The sequence below is a fragment of the Schistocerca nitens genome, chromosome 5 (genome assembly GCF_023898315.1).
Source record: "Schistocerca nitens isolate TAMUIC-IGC-003100 chromosome 5, iqSchNite1.1, whole genome shotgun sequence".
Taxonomy (NCBI): domain Eukaryota; kingdom Metazoa; phylum Arthropoda; class Insecta; order Orthoptera; family Acrididae; genus Schistocerca; species Schistocerca nitens.
In genome coordinates this window covers 401,041,405-401,053,942 of record NC_064618.1, presented here as the reverse complement: position 1 = coordinate 401,053,942, position 12,538 = coordinate 401,041,405, and the positions used below count along the sequence as shown (strand labels likewise).

The following is a 12,538-nucleotide window of genomic DNA, read 5'->3' as shown; positions in this document are numbered from 1 at the left end:
TCCCGACTCCCCCAAAAACATACGTTTTTCATATTAGGTGCATTGTGCTACCACCTGCTGCCAGGTACTCCACATGAGCGTCCTCAGTAGTCATTAGGTATAATGAGAGAGCAGAGTTGGGCGCTCCACGGAAGTCACGGACTTTCAACGTGGTCAGGTGATTGGGTCTCACTTGTGTCATATGTCTGTACGCGAGATTATCACATTCCTGAACATTCCTAGGTCCTCTGTTTCCGATGTGATAGTGAAGTGGAAATACGAAGGGACATACACAGCACAAAAGCATAAAGGCTGACCTTGTCTGACTGACAGGTACTGCCAACAGCTGAAGAAGGTCGTAGTGCGTAATACGCAGACAACTATCCAGAGAATCACACAGGAATTCCAAACTGCACCAGGTTCCACTGCAAGTACTATGACAGTTAGGTGGGAGGTGAGAAAACTTGGATTTCATGTTTGAGCTGCTGCTCATAAGCCACACATCACGCCTGTAAATGCCAAATGACGCGTCGCATGGTGTAAGGTGCATAAACATTGGACAACTGAGCAGTGAAAAAACATTGTGTGGAGTGATGAATAATGGTACACAATGTGGCGATCCGATGGCAGGGTGTGGGTACGGTGAATGCCTGTTGAACATCATCTGCCAGCATGTGTAGAGCCAACAGTAAAATTTGGAGGTGGTGGTGTTACAGTGTGATTGTGTTTTTCATGTAGGGGGCTTGCACCCCTTGTTGTTTTGCATAGCACTATCACAGCACAGGCCAACATTGATGTTTTAAGCACTTTATTGCTTCCCACTGTTTAAGAGTAATTCGGGGATGGCGACTGCATCTTTCAACACGATGGAGCACCTGTTCATAAAGCACGGCCTGTGGCAGAGTGGTTACATGACAATAACATCCCCGTAATGGACTGGCCTGCTCGGAGTCCTGACCTGAATCCTATAGAACACCTTTGGGATGTTTTGGAATGCTGACTTCATGCCAGGTCTCACTGAATGACATCGATACCTTTCCTCAGTGCAGCACTCCGTGAGGAATGGGCTGCCATTCCTCAAGAAACCATCCAGCACCTGATTGAATGTATGCCTGGGAGAGTGGAAGTGGTCATCAAGGCTAAGGGTGGGCCAACACCATATTGAATTCCAGCATTACCGATGGAGGGTACCATGAACTTTTTAAGTAATTTTCAGCCAGGTGTCCAGATACTTTTGATCACATAGTGTACATTCATGTATTCATTCATTGTACATTCATTCATTCATTCACATGTCATGTTCAGTAAAGCCTACCATGAATGAGAGCTTATAGTGATGAGAAATTAGTCAAGTTATATATTCACAGACAGAAGCAACCACTGTGGCGACTTCTGTAGTTTGCGTTGACAACACATTATGATTAATGACAGAGTTTTCACATTAATGATCATGCAAATCAAAGCCACTCCTCATCCACTGAGTTGCTATTTTATGTCTTTTACTTCATACTAAACATATGAATTTTCACTGATTTCTGTATACTGTAGAAGCTAACAACATGTGCAAATAATCCAGTTAACATTCATTATACAAATCTTTATATTCTGATAACTGTTGAAGGAGTTGCATAAGGTTCTCTCTTACTTCATTATTGAATGTCTGGGGATTTCCAATTTCCAGTGTGATTTATTTATTTATTGAGCATCTATTTGATCAAATCATTGATATAGGTTATGCTTATTTTGTACATTATTACAGTTTTAAATGCATGTTACATTACAGTAAAGGTGACAACTGGCAACTTGTTAAGGACTTTTGCACCAAATTACACAAAACCATTCTGAACCCTAGACAAGAATGCACCAGTCTATGGCTATGAATAATATTCTTACCGCTTGCTTCTTACTTACAGTGAATAAATGCTTTTTTGAGCATAGATACATTGAGCCTGAAGACTACACCATGGAGAAGTAGTGAGCAAAAATATTCTAGCAGTCACATCAGCAGATCAACAAAGTGAGAGAGACTTTTGAGTCAAACACACCAGAACTGAGGTTTTTGTTTAACTTATCCCATGTTGCTTTCACTTAATTTCATTATCCATCTCAGTACCTAGGAACACAAGCCATTTTATGTATTTAAAATTGCTCAATATGAGGCTTTACAAGATTATGGGTTAAGATGTTTGCTATGAACCAGTCCTACCTGTAGCTGTGTCCTGCTAAGACACAAATGGTTGCTTGTGTGTATCACTATTGGGACTGTGTTTTAATGAAACCTTCCCCCATGAACCATGGACCTTGCCGTTGGTGGGGAGGCTTGCGTGCCTCAGCGATACAGATGGCCGTACCGTAGGTGCAACCACAACGGAGGGGTATCTGTTGAGAGGCCAGACAAACATGTGGTTCCTGAAGAGTGGCAGCAGCCTTTTCAGTAGCTGCAGGGGCAACACTCTGGATGATTGACTGATCTGGCCTAGTAACATTAACCAAAACGGCCTTGCTGTGCTGGTACTGCGAACGGCTGAAAGCAAGGGGAAACTACAGCCGTAATTTTTCCCGAGGACATGCAGCTTTACTGTATGATTAAATGATGATGGCGTCCTCTTGGGTAAAATATTCCGGAGGTAATATAGTCCCCCATTCGGATCTCCGGGCGGGGACTACACAAGAGGACGTCGTTATCAGGAGAAAGAAAACTGGCATTCTACGGATCGGAGCGTGGAATGTCAGATCCCTTAATCGGGCAGGTAGGTTAGAAAATTTAAAAAGGGAAATGGATAGGTTAAAGTTAGATATAGTGGGAATTAGTGAAGTTCGGTGGCAGGAGGAACAAGACTTTTGGTCAGGTGATTACAGGGTTATAAATACAAAATCAAATAGGGGTAATGCAGGAGTAGGTTTAATAATGAATAAAAAAATAGGAGTGCGGGTTAGCTACTACAAACAGCATAGTGAACGCATTATTGTGGCCAAGATAGACACAAAGCCCATGCCTACTACAGTAGTACAAGTTTATATGCCAACTAGCTCTGCAGATGATGAAGAAATTGATGAAATGTATGACGAGATAAAAGAAATTATTCAGGTAGTGAAGGGAGATGAAAATTTAATAGTCATGGGTGACTGGAATTCGTCAGTAGGAAAAGGGAGAGAAGGAAACATAGTAGGTGAATATGGATTGGGGGGAAGAAATGAAAGAGGAAGCCGCCTTGTAGAATTTTGCACAGAGCATAACTTAATCATAGCTAACACTTGGTTCAAGAATCATAAAAGAAGGTTGTATACCTGGAAGAATCCTGGAGATACTAATAGGTATCAGATAGATTATATAATGGTAAGACAGAGATTTAGGAACCAGGTTTTAAATTGTAAGACATTTCCAGGGGCAGATGTGGATTCTGACCACAATCTATAGGTTATGAACTGCAGATTGAAACTGAAGAAACTGCAAAAAGGTGGGAATTTTAGGAGATGGGACCTGGATAAACTGAAAGAACCAGAGGTTGTAGAGAGTTTCAGGGAGAGCATAAGGGAACAATTGACAGGAATGGGGGAAAGAAATACAGTAGAAGAAGAATGGGTAGCTCTGAGGGATGAAATAGTGAAGGCAGCAGAGGATCAAGTAGGTAAAAAGACGAGGGCTAATAGAAATCCTTGGGTAACAGAAGAAATATTGAATTTAATTGATGAATTGAGAAAATATAAAAATGCAGTAAATGAAGCAGGCCAAAGGGAATACAAACGTCTCAAAAATGAGATCGACAGAAAGTGCAAAATGGCTAAGCAGGGATGGCTAGAGGACAAATGTAAGGATGTAGAGGCTTGTCTCACTAGGGGTAAGATAGATACTGCCTACAGGAAAATTAAAGAGACCTTTGGAGAGAAGAGAACCACTTGTATGAATATCAAGAGCTCAGATGGCAACCCAGTTCTAAGCAAAGAAAGGAAGGCAGAAAGGTGGAAGGAGTATATAGAGGGTTTATACAAGGGCGATGTACTTGAGGACAGTATTATGGAACTGGAAGAGGATGTAGATGAAGATGAAATGGGAGATAAGATACTGCGTGAAGAGTTTGACAGAGCACTGAAAGACCTGAGTCGAATCAAGGCCCCGGGAGTAGACAACATTCCATTAGAACTACTGATGGCCTTGGGAGAGCCAGTCATGACAAAACTCTACCGTCTGGTGAGCAAGATGTATGAGACTGGCGAAATACCCACAGACTTCAAGAAGAATATAATAATTCCAATACCAAAGAAAGCAGGTGTTGACAGATGTGAAAATTACCGAACTATCAGTTTAATAAGTCACAGCTGCAAAATACTAACGCGAATTCTTTACAGACGAATGGAAAAACTGGTAGAAGCGGACCTCGGGGAAGATCAGTTTGGATTCCGTAGAAATGTTGGAACACGTGAGGCAATACTAACCTTACGACTTATCTTAGAAGAAAGATTAAGAAAAGGCAAACCTACATTTCTAGCATTTGTAGACTTAGAGAAAGCTTTTGACAACGTTAACTGGAATACTCTCTTTCAAATTCTGAAGGTAGCAGGGGTAAAATACAGGGAGCGAAAGGCTATTTACAATTTGTACAGAAACCAGATGGCAGTTATAAGAGTCGAGGGGCATGAAAGGGAAGCAGTGGTTGGGAAAGGAGTGAGACAGGGTTGTAGCCTCTCCCTGATGTTATTCAATCTGTATATTGAGCAAGCAGTAAAGGAAACAAAAGAAAAATTCAGAGTAGGTATTAAAATTCATGGAGAAGAAGTAAAAACTTTGAGGTTCGCCGATGACATTGTAATTCTGTCAGAGACAGCAAAGGACTTGGAAGAGCAGTTGAACGGAATGGACAGTGTCTTGAAAGGAGGATATAAGATGAACATCAACAAAAGCAAAACGAGGATAATGGAATGTAGTCAAATTAAATCGGGTGATGCTGAGGGGATTAGATTAGGAAATGAGACACTTAAAGTAGTAAAGGAGTTTTGCTATTTAGGGAGTAAAATAACTGATGATGGTCGAAGTAGAGAGGATATAAAATGTAGACTGGCAATGGCAAGGAAATCGTTTCTGAAGAAGAGAAATTTGTTAACATCGAGTATAGATTTAAGTGTCAGGAAGTCGTTTCTGAAAGTATTTGTATGGAGTGTAGCCATGTATGGAAGTGAAACATGGACGATAACCAGTTTGGACAAGAAGAGAATAGAAGCTTTCGAAATGTGGTGCTACAGAAGAATGCTGAAGATAAGGTGGGTAGATCACGTAACTAATGAGGAGGTATTGAATAGGATTGGGGAGAAGAGAAGTTTGTGGCACAACTTGACTAGAAGAAGGGATCGGTTGGTAGGACATGTTTTAAGGCATCAAGGGATCACAAATTTAGCATTGGAGGGCAGCGTGGAGGGTAAAAATCGTAGAGGGAGACCAAGAGATCAATACACTAAGCAGATTCAGAAGGATGTAGGTTGCAGTAGGTACTGGGAGATGAAGAAGCTTGCACAGGATAGAGTAGCATGGAGAGCTGCATCAAACCAGTCTCAGGACTGAAGACCACAACAACAACAACATCAAAAGTAGATGGTAGAGAACATTATAAATAGAGACAAGGGTTACCCTTTAAGCAAGATTTGGGACCCTGTTTTATCTCTGACATTAAAAAAACAACAGTCACTGACTCATCGGGCATAATATATTGACAGTAGTACTCGATGATGATTCTTCATTTTGTCTGTTTTTGCCACTAGGGCACTGTACCTTCACTTGCATCAGATGGCAGCAGCAATGATTTCTGGTGTGAGCTGTTGGTCTTTCATGCCCTTCACAGTAAGAATCAGTTCCAGCAAGATTAGCATACAGCATTCTCACCTGAAGACAAGTGTCATACAGAAATCTCACCTGAAGACATGTGGAAATATTGTATTCAGATGCTTGCATGATTCAGCTGCAGACCGGAGAACGATAACATCAGTTAATGTACCAGAAAAGCACACAAAGTCACTTTTAACATTTTATTTTTGCTAGTATACGTTTATGATCTACTCAAGTGAAGGCCTTGAAGCAATCATGGGAGATGTCAGTTTTTAACTTTTCTTGTTTATATCTATGTTTGGAATATCGTATATTTCTTTCTGCTGTAGATAAGTCTTTCTGGAAGTCAACTTTATCTACTGTTAAAAGGTTACTGTCAGGAAAGTCATTCAGTATTCTGATAAAAGCTGCCTCTTCAAAATTTTTTAGAATACAGGAAGGAGGCATGCTGGTCTACAGTTAGAGAGGGATTATTTGCATATTACACTTTTATAAGGGGTTTTACTACTGCATATTTAATTATTTCAAGCTTAATATGTTGACCCATTTACTTTGTGTGCATGTACAATTCTGTTTCTTCCCATTTGGAACCTTTTTTTTTCTTTTCTGCATTCGATCAATTGGAAAGAAATACCATTGTATATTCACATAAAGTTTGTCATTTTGTATTTATGTAATGATTACTAGTGAAGAGTAATGAATATTTGGTTACATGTACATTGATGAGACTTTATGATTACAGATACGTATAAGGCCATTGTTTGAAAATGGACCTAATGGTCCAAAACTAGTCACCTCAAAAGAATGACTCTTATTGCACCTGTGACAGATATTGGAAGAAAATTTAAAATAAAATTGGTATCAGAGTTGCTGGTCCTACCCTCCGTCAGTATGTTGGAACTTCCCAAATTACTTTTTAAAATGTGAATGTTCCTCAGCTGACTTACATAGCTGCCAGTGACTAGTAACTGTTCCCTTATGTCTTAAAAGAATATGGACTGATAGATTAGTTGCTCTGAGAAAAACACAACACTGAATGAAAGTTGGGAATGTATTATATCAATATGGCAGCTATAGGACATTTTACTGAAGGAAAACACTCTTTTTTTGAAAATGAAGATAAATGTCTATGTATCAATTTTTAAAACAGTGATGGTGGAGTTGGGTTATGAAACACAAATGATAAAACAGATGTTGCTCCTCCAACTTTGTGTGCTAGTATCTCTTAAGCAATTTCTTTTCCTGAGGAATGTGACAGGAAAAGGTTAAAGACATTGGAGAGAAAAACTGCACATAATACATTGTAAGAGGAAACATTTAACATCAGTACTCATCTGTGGACAGAACGGTTTTAGAAAGAATGGGTCAACTGAAACAACTGTACATCAGTTCTTGGAAAAGTTTCTAATAGTAGCTGATAAATATAAAATAAATTTTGGTTTATTTTTAGATCAAATGAAGACATCTGAGGAGTGGTCCATGGCTGGTTTAAGTCATTTTACACGATAGGTATCAAAGTGTCAAAATATCTCATGAAGCAGACAGTTTTACTTGATTAATAAAAACTTCCGGGCTGGATTGCCGTGGTCCATATATAAAACTTCTTCTTCTTCCTGACGTTTCGTTGCCGGCTGCGGGCAACATCTTCTGAGGTGAGTCGGCGACTGGCTGCTAGACGCTGGTGGTCCCACTTATATAGAGCGCTTAGATGGCGCCACCACTCATCACGTGCTTTCAACTTTAAAACTATCTCTGGCTATTGCCATCTCTCTCAATTACAGGCAATCGATTGTCACGTCGTTGGTACAAAGTCGAACGCCATATCTTGTCTAGTTTTAATCCTTCTTCTTTTCTATTAAAATTATTTCTGTGCTCATTGATCTCTATAGCTTCTCTATACATGCGAGTGTAATAATGTGAGGTCCTACCTATCACGTTTGTCTCACTAAATTTTATTTCGTGATCACCGTCTTTGAAAACATGTTCCGCTACAGCTGATTTTTCAATCTGTCCCAATCTACAGTTCCTTTTGTGTTCCGTTAGGTGGGTATTGGAACAACTAAAAGGAGTGTTAATACCCGCCAAACAGAACACAAAAGAAACTGTAGATTGGGAAAGATTGAAAAATCAGCTGTAGCGGAACACGTTTTCTAAGACGGTGATCATGAAATAAAATTTAGTGAGACAAACGTGATAGCTAGGACCTCACATTACAAGGTGCATTCAAGTTGTAAGGCCTCCGATTTTTTTTCTAATTAACTACTCACCTGAAATCGATGAAACTGGCGTTACTTCTCGACGTAATCGCCCTGCAGACGTACACATTTTTCACAACGCTGACGCCATGATTCCATGGCAGCAGCAAAGGCTTCTTTAGGAGTCTGTTTTGACCACTGGAAAATCGCTGAGGCGATAGCAGCACGGCTGGTGAATGTGCGGCCACGGAGAATGTCTTTCATTGTTGGAAAAAGCCAAAAGTCACTAGGAGCCAGGTCAGGTGAGTAGGGAGCATGAGGAATCACTTCAAAGTTGTTATCATGAAGAAACTGTTGCGAAACGTTAGCTCGATGTGCGGGTGCGTTGTCTTGGTGAAACAGCACTCGCGCAGCCCTTCCTGGATGTTTTTGTTGCAGTGCAGGAAGGAATTTGTTCTTCAAAACATTTTCGTAGGATGCACCTGTTACCGTAGTGACCTTTAGAACGCAATTGGTAAGGATTACGCCCTCACTGTCCCAGAATATGGACACTACCATTTTTTCAGCACTGGCGGTTACCCGAAATTTTTTTGGTGGCGGTGAATCTGCGTGCTTCCATTGAGCTGACTGGCGCTTTGTTTCTGGATTGAAAAATGGCATCCACGTCTCATCCATTGTCACAACCGACGAAAAGAAAGTCCCATTCATGCTGTCATTGTGCGTCAACATTGCTTGGCAACATGCCACACGGGCAGCCATGTGGTCGTCCGTCAGCATTTGTGGCACCCACCTGGATGACACTTCGCATTTTCAGGTTGTCATGCAGGATTGTGTGCACAGAACCCACAGAAATGCCAACTCTGGAGGCAATCTGTTCAACAGTCATTCGGCGATCCCCCAAAACAATTCTCTCCACTTTCTCGATCATGTCCTCAACCCGGCTTGTGCGAGCCCGAGGTTGTTTCGGTTTGTTGTCACACGATGTTCTGCCTTCATTAAACTGTCGCACCCACGAACGCACTTTCGACACATCCATAACTCCATCACCACATATCTCCTTCAACTGTCAATGAATTTCAATTGGTTTCACACCACGCAAATACAGAAAATGAATGATTGCACGCTGTTCAAGTAAGGAAAGCATTGCCATTTTAAGTATTTAAAACAGTTCTCATTCTCGCCGCTGGCGTTAAAATTCCATCTGCCGTATGGTGCTGCCATCTCTGGGACATATTGACAATGAACGCGGCCTCATTTTAAAACAATGCACATGTTTCTATCTCTTTCCAGTCCGGAGAAAAAAAATCGGAGGCCTTAGAACTTGAATGCACCTCGTATTACACTCGTATGTATAGAGAAGCTATAGAGATCAATGAGCATAGAAATAATTTTAATAGAAAAGAAGAAGGATTAAAACTAGACAAGATATGGCGTTCGACTTTGTACCAACAACGTGACAATCGATTGCCTGTAATCGAGAGAGATGGCACTAGCCAGAGATAGTTTTAAAGTCGAAAGCACGTGATGAGTGGTGGCGCCATCTAAGCGCTCTATATAAGTGAGACCACCAGCGTCTAGCAGCCAGTCGCCGACTCACCTCAGAAGATGTTGCCCGCAGCCGGCAACGAAACGTCAGGAAGGAGTAGAAGTTTTATATATGGACCACGGCAATTCAGCCCGGAAGTTTTTATTAATGAAGATGCCAGCCGTGAAAGCTTACATGCTATGATTAGTTTTACTTGACATAGCATAATGTTAAGTAGAGTGTGCCCTAAGGTTCTATTTTGGATCTTCTGTTGTTCTTGGTCTTATTACATGATTTACCAAAAAATTTAGCAGGGGCAGAGACAACACTTTAGCAGATGACAACAAGTGTTTTTATCAAGGGATTGGGTGAAACAGATGTACAAAAATAAACTTTAGGGTCAACTATTTAGTTGTAAATGAAAATAAAACCATATGGTTGAATGCCAAACACATAAGAAATAAAGTAAAAAATAACATAAAAGTGAAGTAAGGGGACTGTATTATTGAATAAATGTGTTCCACCGAATTTTTTGGTGTATAGTTCTTGGCACTAAACACTGAAGTGACACCAGAAATAGGTATGATTCTCAAAGAGACGGTCAAGCGAAATGCTTGTACCAGAAAAGTGTACTGAATCTTCCACAAACTTTGTTCTGTGCTTTGCATTAAAAAAAAAAAAATGCTTGGTGTTACAAAAAGATTATGGAAGATGATGTTAACTCAAAGTTTCTATAGCATTGAGAAAGATTTTAATTACCAGCAGAGTTAAAGCTTGTGGAACAGGATTATTCCTGTAAGCTATTTATCCAGTATTCAAACTGAAACTTAACCTGCCCTGCCATAGGACACTTACAATTAGTGTAAAGATTCTAAATGTTGGTACAAATGTATGAAGAGTATAGAACATTTATTTTGCAGCTTTCTGAATGTCACAGTGAAAAAAATTTATTAATTGCATCTGCAATTTAATATAAGTGGTATGTAAAGATTCAGTGAAATGTTTATACTTTTATAAATATCCGTAGCTACCAACATTCAACAGTAAATTCTCCCTTTCTCTCTCCCTACAAATGGTAATTCCTGTATCATGTATATGATGAAATTCAGTTCAATGAAATGAAATCATAGGACTCTCTCAGTATTAACAACAAATTATGTTAACATTTCTTGATAGAGCAAAGAAAAGACATAAAGCTCAGGAGTAAGCTTAGTATTCAGACGGACACAAAGGACAACTGATAGAAGGAGAAAGTGATACAAGAAGGTCAAGAGTAGGAGCAGGTGCAAATGAATAAAGCAAAAACAATAAAACAAAAGTGTCAAAGCAATAAAAAGGTGAGATTACAGAGAAACTGATATCTGTTAAGCCTGTTTTAGTGAGTAAGGACACATACAAGTTGAAGATTGACTTCAAATCTGTACAGTCTGAAATGACTTGTGTTTTGAAAGTAATGGGGTCAGTACTCATGTTACAGATGTAAAATTCTCTTATAGGTTCAGCAACAGATACTGCATCAAACAATTTGGTGCCCATTTATTCTGACATGGAGCTTAGTATCAGCCAAGCAACTGCAGAAGGTACATGAAAAAAAATCCAATTCAGCTGGTGCTTTCATAGGTCATCCCCCTTCCTGGATATTTCTGCTGTGGCAAACTGAAAGGATATATGGTGCTAGTGAGTTGTGTATACCAGGTTTTAGACATTTTTAAGAACAATAACCATATGAAAGAGATGTGCAGTTATTAGTGTCGGAGTTTGAAGTTTGTTACAATAGTTATGTGGTCAGCAGTGAGGGTGATAGGGATTTTAGTGTTAAATTTACATCATTCTTATTTGTTATTGGTTTCTACTGTTAGCTACTGTCACCAATTAAGTAGTTTCTTTATTTGATTGATAAGTGATGACCATATAGAACAATGATTCAAACGCAGCAACTAGAAAGCATATTTCGGGTAGTCTTCCCTTCCAAATAAAATACAGCTGATGTGGCATTTGTATAATAATCATGTGCTTCTTCTTAATCAAACATGAATTTAGTAGTAGGTAGCATAGGAGCAACAAAATGATTGAGCTGTTGCACCTGAAAAGAACACAATTAAGAGATGTCCTCTTTTAATTTAATAAATATGTGTAAAGAGAAGCTGTGTGTGGAGGGAGGGTGGCATGCTTGCATGTATGCACACACTTGTGTTTTGGTGAGTGAACCACTCTGCACAGATACCAAGAAAAGGAAATTTAGACATAACATGGTTCATTTATTCCACAGAGAAAAATAGGAGATACCAGTATTTACTATACAGCTGGCTCCAACATGTCATTATGGTATATTACCTGTTTGATTCCTGGACAAATAATTCTCAGCTATAAGTGCAAATCAGCATGTAAGACATTTTATTGATCACCATATTTGATCTGTGAACCTTCTACCGCATATCTCATAACTGCTGTCGGGTGTCTGTCAAAAGGATGGTCCCATTTAACTGTGACAAACTGATTCTCCTTCAGGAGATATTCTCAGATCATTAAACTACTATCTAGTTGATATGTAACTGCTTCTCACAAACAATCATAATAATTTTACCAGGTTCTGTGTGACCACAACATCGATAACCTATGTGAAGTGAGTGCCTTCTTCGGAAAGAAACTTCATAATCTTGTCCTCAGTAAATATATCAAGAGCAACTGAATTAAAGACGTTTGCTTAGAAGCAGGTATAGGTGGGCTACAGAACAGGAAATGGATGCATATAACTGGGCAGTAGGCTTCGGTATTGTTTGTGAATGAGAGATGATGGCAGATATACCATGGACCACATTTCATTCCCTCTGAACAGCTCAGATTTTTCTATGACAGAAAGGTGTGAAATGTGCCCCGCACGTCCAGTAGGCCATATGAGAGGCTGCTTGATAAAATAAACAGTGATTGTCATGCACATTGCCGAAGTTGCATAATACAGAAATGCTTGCAGCCATATGACAGTTATTCCTTTATTTATTCCTCATACAAGTATATTTTTACCAA

The 12,538-nt window shown here is 39.6% G+C and overlaps 1 protein-coding gene across 5 annotated transcripts in view; it reads right to left on the bottom strand.

The window, feature by feature from the left end:
* Window positions 1-12,538, bottom strand: part of LOC126259391 (proton-coupled amino acid transporter-like protein CG1139) — a 284,611-nt gene that overhangs the window by 54,807 nt on the left and 217,266 nt on the right. The gene's annotated exons all lie outside the window — the stretch shown is intronic.